The sequence below is a fragment of the Melanotaenia boesemani genome, chromosome 1, assembly GCF_017639745.1.
Source record: "Melanotaenia boesemani isolate fMelBoe1 chromosome 1, fMelBoe1.pri, whole genome shotgun sequence".
Taxonomy (NCBI): domain Eukaryota; kingdom Metazoa; phylum Chordata; class Actinopteri; order Atheriniformes; family Melanotaeniidae; genus Melanotaenia; species Melanotaenia boesemani.
Genome location: NC_055682.1, coordinates 21,168,401 through 21,181,905, shown reverse-complemented (window position 1 = coordinate 21,181,905; position 13,505 = coordinate 21,168,401). Strand labels below are relative to the sequence as shown.

The 13,505-nt window shown below is 38.0% G+C and overlaps 1 long non-coding RNA gene across 7 annotated transcripts in view; it reads left to right on the top strand.

Annotated features, from left to right (window-relative positions):
* LOC121643215 overlaps positions 1-13,505 on the top strand; it is a 154,404-nt gene that overhangs the window by 7,413 nt on the left and 133,486 nt on the right. The window contains exon 1 of one of the 7 annotated variants that reach the window (XR_006011066.1): positions 3,803-4,085. The exons of the other annotated variants lie outside the window; for them this stretch is intronic. This is a non-coding gene — a long non-coding RNA (uncharacterized LOC121643215). Of the gene's footprint in view, positions 1-3,802; positions 4,086-13,505 lie in introns of those variants that run through there. 7 annotated transcript variants of the gene reach the window in all.

The following is a 13,505-nucleotide window of genomic DNA, read 5'->3' as shown; positions in this document are numbered from 1 at the left end:
TTTAAGGAGAAAGGTAATTATTTAAAGTCAGTTTATAATGTCCTAGCCATTGTTAGCTACAGCATGTAGCCTAAATTAGCATTGAATTTGCGTATATTAATTACATATGAGATATACAAACTTAATGACATTTGTGTCCCTTTTCCGAGATGTTATTAAGACAAACTGGGATTTGGAGGTCTCCTGTTATCTCGGCACATCCTCGGTCAAGATACTGGTGGGACTCCATTGTTCCGGATTTTACTGTGCAGCATTTTGTACAGAACTTCCGTGTGTTGCCGGAATTGTTCCAGTACATCTGTGATCAGACCAAACCCTTCATTTCTAAAGCAGACATGAACTATTGATTGTGTATCCCGGTCCAAAAGCAGGCAGCAATTGCCATCTGGAAGCTGTCTACTGGTGGTGAATACAGGACCATTAGCCATCTTTTTGGCGTTGGTCTGAGCACAGTGTTCAACTGTGTCCAGGATTTTTGCAATGCTGCCATTAAGGTGCTTCTTCCTGTGCATATCCAGACTCCTGATCTCTCAAAGGAATTGGAGATGGCCACGTATTTTAAAAATCGCTGGAGACCCCCACAGTGTGTGGGTGCTATAAATGTCAGCCATATTCATATTGCACCAGAAAAATATCCCGGAGACTACGACAGCCGCAAAGATGGTAAAGGACTATGTGATGTGTGTTGGCTTTCCAGCAAGTGTGCATGATGCTAGAATCCTGCGTCAGTCTGATTTGTGGGGACTTCTCAGCACTGGAAAGTTACTGGAGCAAAACAAGCTCACGGGTTCCGTGAAGTTGGGCATTCAGCTTACTCCATGCTACAGTGGCTGATGAAACCCTTCTCAGAAACAGGTAGACTCACCCGTGAACAGCGAACCTACAACTACCAGATAAGCCGTGCACATTCAGTTGTGGAAATGGCTTTTGGGAGGTTAAAAGGACGATGGAGGTCGCTTCCGAAAACTTGAGCTGTGCAAGAAAATGGCTATGACCTGCTGTATTCTCCACAATATTTGTGAGAAACATGGCGATAAGTTTGAGCTCCCAGACTTAGACGTTCACAAGTCAGCCTCCAGTACAAGCAATACCTTATCATGCCAATGTTGAAGGGTCTGACATAAGGTCAGCTTTAATTGAGTATTTTAGCCTTGAGGAGGAATAACAGTCTAGCATCTCATTATTGTTCACACATCATTGCATTCTATCAAAAGGTGTTAATTTCTCAATAAAGATAAAGCTATTTAACTTTTTACCTTGGCTTTGGTTTCCGTTTTTTATGAGTATGCCATTATTTAAAACAAATACATATGGACTGTTTGAGTTAAGAAAGTTTTTATTGAAAAACAAAGTTACACTAAAGAGAGGGCAAGATTATTTTTTGCAGAGTCACTTCATTATGGACACCATGTGCCCCATCAGTCCTATCATGGCGCTGCTTTTCTCCTCCATATTTTACATGCTGTGCAGCAAAGCAGAGGTAACCTGCTGATCTCTCTCTCTGTCCTCCTGCACTTTCTCCTTGGACCTCTCCAGATATTGAAGCAGCTCTCCATTGGAGTTCTGCTTCCGTTTACCTGTTCACCAAAAAAAAAAAAAAAAAAAAAAAAACCAAGTATCAATTACTAAACCCTTAGTCAGGCACTCATTGAAATTCTTGGAAATCTGAATAGTCAACCATATGATGGAGAATTACATCATTGCAGGATATTGCACCAATTTAAAACTCAGATGCTGCTTTCTAAAATAAGGAAAGTTATACAGTAAGTGGTCAGTACTATCAGTTTTTAAAATATTTATGGTGAAGTAGCTGGGTTACAGACAGATCTTTGATGGTGTGAAGAAATTAGTATAACAAGACGTTAAAGCTCTTTTTTAGTGGATTTGTCATGTTATCAACATTTCCTACCTGGTCTGCTCCTCTGCTGAGGAGAGGAGGAGGAGGAGTGGAATCCTGGGGAAGGCCTGAGTGTTTCCTCTCTTTCCTCGGTATCCAGTGACATCAACTCTGTTGTAAACAAACAAACAAATAAAAAAAGCCTCTTAGTTTGTTGTCACCCCAGAGTATATAACGTAAGAGGGACAGTTAGATTGGTGAAAGGCAGGGCATAGTACACTAGTTAGCGGAAAACACATGTCACGTGACATTGGTGTTTGGCTATTGTTAGCAACATTAGCGTGTTAGCATGAACCACACTAACTACAGTCTGTAACATTTCCTAAGTCACAGATGCAGGTAATTTCTGTTGGTACATAGTAGAAGTAGTAGTAACACTATAAAACCTCTACACTTACCGTGTTCGGTAAAGCGCTGAAATGTCCACCATGGGCAGGAGGATGGACTCAGCTGCGGTACAGTTTAAGGCCCTGGTTGTTTGGTTAGCTGGCCGTTAACCAAGAACAGAATTTAAAATATTGAAGTATGAATTGTTTTTGGGTTGCCCGTTGCGTCCCAGCTGCCTTTTCTGGTACCGGAAATCTTTTTAAGCTTTTTCATTTTATTAACTATCTGGTTGATGGTATGTTCGTACCCAGCAGCAGACATCTCCCTCTGAAGCTCCACAAAGACAGGCTTTATCCGATTGCCGCCATACAATTTATTTTGGATTTCTGCAGACAACCACAATACCAGGAAAAACTTTGTTCCTCCTTGGACCTGTTTTGTTTGTTCTTGTAATCCATTGCTTCGCCCGTTTGAAGATGTCGCTCACTTCACAAGCTCTTGTGCCTGCCAGGAAGCCCCGCCCTGACCGCTGACACAACCTATGTGAAGCGGATTTTAGATCTGGCCCAGCAAAGAGTTGGAGCCAGCTTCGAACCAGTTTTGAGAGCCAGGAGCTGGTGCCTGGGCAGTGGAAAGTCAAAGAACCAGTGCTTAGACAGGCTCTGGCTCCGAACTAGCCTTGGAACCAGCTCGGACGAAACCCCCCAAAGTCAAGCAATCCTCCCATAATCAGTTTCCCACCTAGCCCTGGTGTCTAGTTGACATTTCTGTGTGTGGTCTTCTCTGATAATCATCATTCCAAATGACATATAGTCTTGAGTTGGAAATAAATAGTTTAAATCAGCTTTTTACTTCTTGTTTTATCTTGTTGGTCTTAAACATGTTCATTTCTGTTAATTGCTCACTGCTCCACACCTACTTTGTGTTTAGTTACTGAAACGTGCTGTTCCCACTTTAACAACCTGTCTGTGTTTTCCCCCCAAAAAATTACACGTTAAAAAAAATTAACACATTTAATTACAGTTCGAGTTCCAAAGCAAGGCATGTTTATTTGTATAGCACAATTCAACGACAGGGTGTGCTTTACAGAAACATTGAAACATCAGAAAATAAGAAACATAATTTAAAATAAAATAAAGGAGAAAGGAAAAAGAACATTACATAAAAACAGTATTAGAAACATGATCAATGTTGAAAATGCAAGCTTAAAAGAAAGAAACTGCAGATTTGGACTTCTAAAAAGAAGCTATTAATGCAGCAGAGAAAAGTGGGTGTTTAACCTGGATATAAAAAAGTACACACACACACACACACACACACACACACATATATATATATATATATATATATATATGTTCATGTACTTGGATCTATTGTGGTTGAAAATTGTGCTGTCTCTTTACAAGATTGTTTTTAATCTTTCGCCTTCCATGTCACCTCGAAATGTGTGGAGACTGATATGATAATGATGTAGACCTGTCCAGGGTATTAGAGTTAAGCTGGCTGATTAGGCAGCACATCGATTACTCTATCATTCAGCTTTGGACATGCCAGGGTGGGAGGATGGTGAGTTGTTTGCTGGGGCAACTGAAGATGGACAGCCATACTGACTTCACCTTGAAAGGTTCACAAACTATTCTTAAGTAACCGCCAACAGTTTGCTATTTGGTTCTTAAGAACTACCTTGTGTAGTTTTACATTTGCCTTGTTTTATTGAAGCAGGAGTCAGCAGGTGAAGAATCTGACATAGTTGTTCTGAGCAGGTTTTCAGAAACCTGGGGCTGACACCGTCTGGACCTGCAGCCTTGTTCCAGTTCAGACTCTCCAGTTGTTCCTTCATCTGACTGCAAGAGATAGACAGGTTAGAGGTGGCGGCAGAGGAGGTCTCAGTATGTTCTGATGTGGAAGGAGATGAGGCTGAGTTAAGGTCCATGACTGAGCTACAGAGTAACAGAGTGGAGGTGTGACAGGAAAGCTGTGGGCTTGTGGAGGGTGTGTGGTCTGTTGTGCTAGAGGCAGGGGGTGAACTGAACCTACTGAAGCTTATTAGCTCTGTCCAGACGTCCATCAGTCTGATCCCCCACATACATCTCTCATGTTGTTCTGCTGGAGCTGACTTTCTTTTTCCTGCAGTGCTCCTTGCACTTAATCTTTGTTTTAAGTTGTGTTAGTGCTGTCTTCAATAATTCCTCGTCTCCATCCCTGAACGCTTTCTTTTTACTCTAATTAGCTGCTAAATCAATCCATGTGGGGTTTAGCAGCTTTTTTAGGTCACCAGTGACCTAAAATAAGGGTGGGGGGGTGGGGGGGGGGGGGGGGGGGGGGGGGGGGGGTGGGGGGGTTATATACAATGAACAATTGATGTGTTGATTCCATTCAATTTGAGATGTACTCATATTTTTAATAGCAAAGAAATATGTGTGCTGTAGACTTTCATTATGTATTATGTTCTCTTATAGTTAAAATATTAATAGATTTTCAAATCATTTTATTCTATTTTTAATTACATTTTACAAAGCATCAATGTTTGTGGAATTGGGGATTGTAGTTTTCCAGACTTACATAATTACAGACTGCACAGAAATTCCTCAGAAAGCTCCATTTTACTCTAATTAGCTGCTAAATCAATCTGTGTGGTGATTTAATGCAGGGATTGCATAAAGGCCAAAGGCTTAAACTTAACTTCCTTGTATAAAGAAATAGTTGATATTATCAAATTCTTGGTAATTTATGGGCTTACAAACATATTCCTCTGCTCAGCAGCTTTGCTTGAACGTAAAGCTAAAGAATCATACTAAGAATACCCATGGGGTCATTTAATTGATTTGTTTAGCTAGACTCACAGAGAAAGGGATGGATAAAATATCCCTTTAACTTCCGTAGTTCCTTAAAGCAGTAGTATATATTAATTTGCCCTACTTTTGTGAAATTTGCACATTGCAATTATCCAATACTTCTTCCATTCAGAAGGTGCTGTCACTGCACTTGATCATGGAGTACATTTTTCCATCTAAATTCAAAAATTTAACCATGCGCAGAGAGCTTGAAAACAGCTCAGCCTTAATAGCTCCAAAATCTTATTGTTGTAATTTTTCAACACATTTTAGTAGGTTAAAGAATTTTAGGACCAGCTGGATTCAGTTAATAAAAATCTAGTATTAAGAAATTACTCAACCTTGTACTACTCGGGCATAGTTAGTTAACTGCATAAGTTTCATTGGTTAGATAAAAAATCTGCAATCTACTGAAGAAATGTTCAGTGGAAGATCCTTCACTATTAGTTCAACTTACAGTTTTAAAAAGTTTCATGAGTGTTTCATGTGTATAGAATGTAATTTGGGGTTAATTTTTGTTTTGGGAGAACAAAAGTTAAATTTGTTTGGATTATATTGTGCTACTGGTGTGGTGGAGAGGAGACAAAGTGATATGGTTAAGACTTAAGAATACACTTTTATTGTTTGAGTAGAAGAAGAGTGTACCACGTTCTGTTGTGACCAGGTGCAAGCTAACAATTAAGCAGCGTCTTATATTTAGCTAGAAGTTGTCCCCCAATAATTTCTGGAATCCACAACCTGAGATCTGTTAATACTAATTAACACTGAGGACACTTCAAGTGTTTCGGTATGATTAGAGCTGTAGAGATGATCTCTGAGAAGTTTTACCATAGCTAGTAGGGCTGTCCATCTGCACTGGTCTCACGATTCAATTAGATTATGATGATCATGCCAAGGATTCGATTTTGTTCGATTTAGCGATGCATCATGATACATCACTATGTGTTGCGTCCTCAGTTTTTTTCATCGCTGCACATTGCTACTTTCTTCATCAATAAATACAAGCACACAGATAATTATCAACTACCTGTTTATTTTTAATTATTTCAGAAATCAGTCTGAATGTCCTGATATTGATAAACATCCTAAACATGTAAACAATGATGCTATACAAGAACAAATCAAGAAACATTACTATGATGCAGTGGTTCCCAACCTTTTTTGCAGAGCCCCCTTTTCATCAACAACGATAATGTCAAGGCCCCCCTGATCCCACTACCACATGCACCCTGATGCTTACAAAGAAACATATGAAGACATGTGCCACCAGATAGTCTTTAGTTTATTGGCTGCTTCTTTGTTAACTATAGTTAAAACCACGTCAGTGGCAGAAGGAATTATCAATTCCTCTGCTACAGTGTGAGGAGTTTTACACCAGGAAGTTCTGCAAACTACTTCAGGTTAGCTGAGCTTTCGAAGAGACAGATGCTGCTTTAGTAAAATCACTCACTCTGCTATATATGATGGTTGAGTAGTTTATTTCTAAAGTAATCAACAGGCTTGTCTTTGTGCTCAGGATTAGATGTTCCCAAGCAGAGTTGTAACTTGGTTGGCTTCCCACTGTTAGATACTGATATTTTTAGACATACAACACACTGTTTGTCCATGTTTTGTGCAAAAGCTATACATTTTATTTAGCCTTGCTATGCCCCCTCTGTCATAACTTTGGGAACCTATGCTATAATGTGACATTGTTATCAAAATTTCTTGCAGTAAAGCAGTGTGTTTTGTCCCTTCAGTCTTTCTGTCAGTTCATGTCTTTTAGTCCGTCTATACATGCTAACCGCTAACTTGACAATGGAATTTTCCATAGATGTTATCCTTAAGCTAACTTACTGGTTTTTGTACATTTTCATTTGTAATTTTACGTTATTACTCTGAGACAATTAATGTATTTCCAGTGAGGTACTGAGGTATTTTCTCTATATTTACTTAGTTTTACAGTTCTCTAAGTAAAGGTTTCAAAACAGATTCAGCCTTGGATCTGCAGAGCTGTTGCATCAGACTAGATAACGTCACACACGCAAGCAGCAGCAGAATATATACATTACATTATTATAATCGATTATGTTCTGTTGCTGCATCGACGTAGAATCGTACACGTCTGCATCACAAAGAATCATAGAAACTATTAAATTCAACACCCCTAATAGCCACACTTGTGGCATGGCATGCAAGCTTTTCTTTTTCTGTCGTTGTTGTACTGTTTGTTGTGGGATGTTAACATTTTAGTTTTAGTTTAGCTTGGTATCTCTCTGACATTTCATTGAATTTGTGCAGTTCAGCATAGTAGAAAAAAGAAAATTACAAAATAATTTACATGAGAACTATAGAGTGATATACTGTTTTATGTTTTTACTTAATGTCAGTATATTGCCGGTACCCATATTACTACATTAAGTCTGCATATCTAGGTGTCTTCCTTTCTGTCTTTCGTCATTTGCAATGCTGACTGATAGAGCTTTGTCTCACCCCTCTCCGTCCCACACTGCAGCTGTGATTTTCTACCTCTTTATTTATGTCTCTTTTTGCTTCCTTCTCCTTTTCTGCTCAGCTTGTATCGCTTTCTTTGTGTCTCTCTGTAGACTGTGAGCTGATATCATCCTTTGAAAAGGTAATGATCCCACTGTGTTGAGATTATGCATGTGCGCTGCACAGTGTAATAGCCTTGCTTTTTATTGCCTGCTGCATACTAATCTCGCAACTGAAGGAATGAGATGACACCTGCAGGGAGCTGTGTGTGAGTGGCAGCCTCACATGAAAGAGTGGCCATTAAAAATGATCAAAGAAATTACTGCACTTGGCTGCACAACGCTGCTCTCACGCCTGGCTAGGTGTACATCCCTCTGCTCCTAACATGCACAAGCATGCACACACATATATATATACCCCCATGCATACATAGACTCAGTCTAATTAGTATCTCTCTGTGATGGCTATTTTCCAAATGATCCTCTGTGGAAATGTCCTGCGCATAGTTGCCTGAGGCTCTCTGCAGTTGATGCACCCATGATTGCAGATAGGAAATGGAGAACATGCACAAGTTCAAAATGATGGTCTGTTCTCCATACCCCTATGACAAATTATTCATGGACACACTACCCCAATTGGACTGTTGGGGTAGATAAGATATTTTCATTGTAGTTTTTATTTACATAAAATAACTTTAGGCATGGAGTATTTAAATATGCAGTTAGTAATTTAGTCAATTTTAGTCAGTAAATTTCAATTTTTATTGGAATCCCTTTTTAGTCAGTTTTGTGTGAGTTTACTTTCTGATACATCCTTTTTTTTTACTTTCTGATACATCCTTTTTTTTACTTTCTGATACATCCTCTTTTTTTACTTTCTGATACATCCTTTTTTACACTGCAACACTGGAACTTTTTTGTGTTGCTATTGTGTCAGACTTTTGTCTAAAAAGTTGTCTTAGGTGTTTTTTTTGTGAGGGGGTGGGTGGGCATTGAATAGTTTGAGTTGGATCTAGCAGCAAAAGTAGCAAATACACCCACCATTATTCAATGAAATGTAAATAAATTACAAAATGTTTGACAACCGAATGCTGATATGGTTTACAATGTCACATCTAAAGTCTACACATCAGTGGAATTCATAAGGAGCAATGAACGCTTGACAAAACTCTAGAGAGTGAAGCACAAATCTGAGCAATCGTGAGATGTCATGGTCAGTCCCTGAATGCTCATACAGCTGTCACAAGAAAAAAAAAAATGAACACAAAATACTGAAGATTTTACCAACCATGGCTTGGGACAGAAGGGAAAAAAAACATTTATCACCTTCTTTATTCCTAAAGATTTATAATGTGGTTGAGAGCAGCAGCTTTTGTGACATGATGCATACATTAAAGTGGTCAAATGTCTATCTATCTATCTATCTATCTATCTATCTATCTGTCTATCTGTCTGTCTGTCTGTATATATATATATATATATATATATATATAATATATTTCTAATTTTAATTACATTTTTTTTCTAAAAATTCTATTTTTTTCATCCCAGATGTCTAGATGCCATGTGCAGTTGTCTTAAAGGGGGAGTGTTACGACCTATATCAGGGGTATGGAAGGGCGCAACATAAAAGCACGTTGAGGACAGGTGTAAAAGTCAACCAACACAGTTTATTGACCTGTCCACGCCGTGTTTCTTTGTTACGCCCGTCCCTACCCCTTAAGTCGGGTCGTAACAGGGAGATTTGCATACCTGCTACCCACCAAATGTATAATAATTAATTGAATATTTGGATTCTGTTCATTTATATCACAGGCAGAACAGCAATTAGTAAAAGATCCCTTGAAGACATTCAGAGAGAGCCCAGTTGATTATAAATTATTATTGTGGCATATTTAGTTTTTTTCCAGCATTAAACATGCAACATGCACAGTGCAGAGAGATAGTGGTTATCACAGGATACCACTTTACTAAGAGATTCCTTTCCTCAGTTCTCCCCATCTCTCCCTATTAGGCCTCCTTTTCTCTCCCTCAGCGGTCCATTTTAGAACCATGCGGCTGAATGGTTTGGTGGGTAATTTCACTGCCTTTTCATGTGTCTGAGGGCGAGGAATCCTCCATTAGGTAGTGCCATCTTGTGATGTATGATGTATGCACAGAAAGGCAATCCAATGTTTATTCATGACTTTCAAGGCAATGTCTCAGCAAAGCTCTCTGATTTCCTTTTAAAGAACAAAACTAAGTGAGATTGAGACTTCAGTTTAAAGGCACACAGACCATCCTGCAGCATTTTCTCGTCCCCCCCCCCCTCGCTCTCACTCTCCTTCCTTGACACACTCACATACTCTCTTTCTCTTATCGCTCACCCACATCTCCCTTTTTTATCTATTTCAATTTCTCCTGATATTTTTTTCAGTTAGATTTTATTTACTTGACCCCTAGAAGAAAGAGTTAACATGCAGCTATTTTCTTCTGATTTTACCAGACTGTAAACTAGACTAGACTAAAAACTTTTATAAAGAAATTAGTTTAGATCATTTTTAGATCTGGCTTGCATGTTAATAAAACTAAAAGGCTGTCTGATCACACATGGCACACATGCACAAACACACACCTTATGCCTAAATATATTGTTTATATGAACAGTAAAAACCATATTGGCTTTTGCCTGCATTTTATGGAGGACTGAAACTGCCAAAATAAAAAATAAATACAGAAATAAAAAAAATGATTTTATAAACAAACTGATATGCTAATAAATTATACCAAAAAAATTTAAAATAGTTTTTTGCCATTAAGAAACTTGCAAAAAAATTACATGTATTTATATTTCTTTTGTAATTTTCAACTTTTAATTAAACTTTGTGTTAATATTCCTATTTATTTACTTTTCCATGTCATTTCCAGTTCATTTATTTATTTATTTGGTGATTTATTATTATTATTATTATTATTATTATTATTATTATTATTATTGTTATCCTATTACATTTTATTAATCCCCCCAATTTTTTTTCTGTAATTTATTTTCATCTAATATTTTATTTATTTAAACTTTAATCTTTTTCACAGTCATATTTATGTCATTTTTTTCCAGTCTCTTTTCTCCGTTTACATTTCTGTATGCATTTCTGCTTTATTATGTAAATGAAGGGATGGCCTTTCAAGGCTTGTTCTTGGGGCAGATCCTCACCTATTGGTCAATCAACAATGAAGAGTTCACTGGCTGTTAGTATAGGGAGAACTGTGTAGCCAAGCTCTCCTGCCTGGCTCTGCCAAGTGTGGCTTTGGGAGGGAAATAAAGGTTTTAAGTCGGTAGAACCCCGGCAGAAATGGCAGACTTTCAACAGAAGGCTGTACAGGATCTTTGGCACTTGTACTTTTAGCTGAAAAATCACAATCACTGATGACTGTTTGGTGCGGAGGCAGTAACTGAGAGGCTGTTCCAGCTGCAGGTGTACACAACTAACAGCCTGAAGGTTTTGGTTAAGTTTGCTGTGATGCTCAGAAAACATTGCCTGGATCGTCCACTGAACTTCACAACTAAATTTCGAAGAACCTTCCCCGAACCACTGTTTCCCTTCCTCCTTTCCCAGTCCACTGCAGCCATTGCTCCCGGAGAAAAACACGCTCCCCTCAGATTGTAGAGCATATCCGAGCCTTCTTTTTTAATATTATATAGTCATTATACAACTTTTTCTCACTTGGGACAACTATACAGAAAAAATAAATAAATTCAACTACTTGGTGGTTATTTTATTTGAATAATCAATACAGCTCTCATTGTCAAGGACCAGTGGTCAGGACAGGGCTGACTGACCGAATGTAGTCCCACTTTCCCAGCTGCATCTCTTAGTTCTTCCCTGGTCAGTTTGGAGCATCGTCTTCTGCCCTGTCTATTTCAGCTGTACATCACTCATCAGCAGCGTTATTCATCCACTAGTTAGTTGTACTTATCTACTTTTAAAACTAAAATAGGAAATAAGAAAATATAGGATTCTATATTTAATTTGTGTGATCAATAAGCCAGAAATGAGAGTATTATTATTTCATATTTTAGGCATGTTTTATAAAGTCAGGGAATTCAAATTCTAAATGCAATACCTTTGCATCAAATCTACAAATGATTATTATTATTATTTTTTTATATATTATAAAACAACTGAATGAACATCCTCCATGAGTATTTATTCCGTCATTTTTGCCAAGGGTTGTGGCATGAATGAGGCAAATGACTACATTTTGCATTTAGCATTTGTTTTATTGCACTAATAACCATACACTCTTGCCTTGAGTAATGCATATTCTAACCTTATATGATAAATAATGCAAATGTAGCAACCTCTGCAAATGCCAGGGAAAATTAGGTAGAGAGGAGAAAGAGGGCAGGGGAGTGAAAGAGCACAGTGGAGAATGAGAGAGCAGGAGCTAGCATAACTAACTGATTGTTGTGCTGTCAAATTGATTTGCATGAAAAAGGCTGCCCTAATTGCAACACTTAGCTGCGACATACTGATAATACAGAGCAGCATTACAAAAGGACATGGAAAAAGCTTCTATTAAGAAGGATTTCCCGGGTACCTTTCAGAGATGCACCACCACCATCTTCTGTTTCTGTAGGGGGCCATTCAAAACAGCATGTCCTTAACCTTGTCCTGCCTGTCATGACACATCTGTTATGTAGATCCGTACACATTGCTGTCTCAGCAACTATTGCTAGGAGTATCATTTGTATGTTATTGATACATATATGGATACTGACCTTCCTTAACAATGCTAAAATCTAGAAATAGTCCTGATCATGGTGCCCTTAAAATTTCGTAAACATAAGACATGAGAAGTAGTGAAAATTAAGTTGTCCTTAATTATGCTCCCTTTGTCATTCTTTAAATAGTTAGCATTATATCTGCACCCAACCAGGATGAATAATACTACTGAAGCACATTTTATAGTGTATATACTTTCAAACATATTTGCATAAACTAAACAGCTGGATTCTGTGCTGCACAGACACACTGCTCTCAATCATACAAAGAAAAATAAGTGTTCAAGAGTTTGGTAACACCACTGGATGTAATGCTTGTGGTCTGAAGTACAACAAACATTTTAGATCAGGGGTGCCCAAGTCTGGACCTTGAAATCTACTATACTGCAACTTTTAGATGGACCCTTCTCCAACACACCTGAATGAAATTGCTGAATTCCCTCATTCACATGTCATTCACTTCTGCCGAGGCCTGGTAACAAGCCAATTATTTGATTACGACGTGTTGGAGAATGGATGCATCTCAAAGTTGCAGGATAGTAGATCTCAAGGAGACCTCATGACTAGTCTGTGGAGATGTAGTAATATAGTGATTTAGTAACTTGAAAAACCATCTTGCTTAGCAATAGCTTGAAGTAAATGTTTTCTATATCAAGTTATCAGTCAGAAAATTGGTGTCCTCTTTTGTACAATGTTCCAAAAGTTCTTTTTTTTATATGTTGTGGGTTGTTGTCTATGCACATCTCTAACAGTGCTGCAACAAGATTTGTAATTAGGTTGAACTCTAGACCTTGCAGTACCTTGATCCTTTTTATTTTCAGCCATTCTTTTGTAGATTAATGTTGTGTTTGGGATAATTTTCCTGTTGCATGATTCAGTTTTAGCCAGTCTTTAGCTGTCAGTCAGAAGGCTTCACATTTTACTCCAAAATACTTTGGTATACAAAAATTTCATGGTCGACTCAGTGACTGCAAGCTTCCCCAAGCCTAATGGCAGAAAGCTAGCCCAAATTATTACTCCTCCATCATTAGGCTTGATAGCTGATATGATGTGTTTGTGCTGATATGCTCAAGATAAAAAACAAATTAAGAAAAATGAAAAACTTCTTACTTATCTACAATGTTTGAAAATCTGTCATAAAAATAAATGTATGTGCAATTCCATTTAGCCAGAATGCGTGACCAATATTAAAAAAAATTAAACAAAACAAA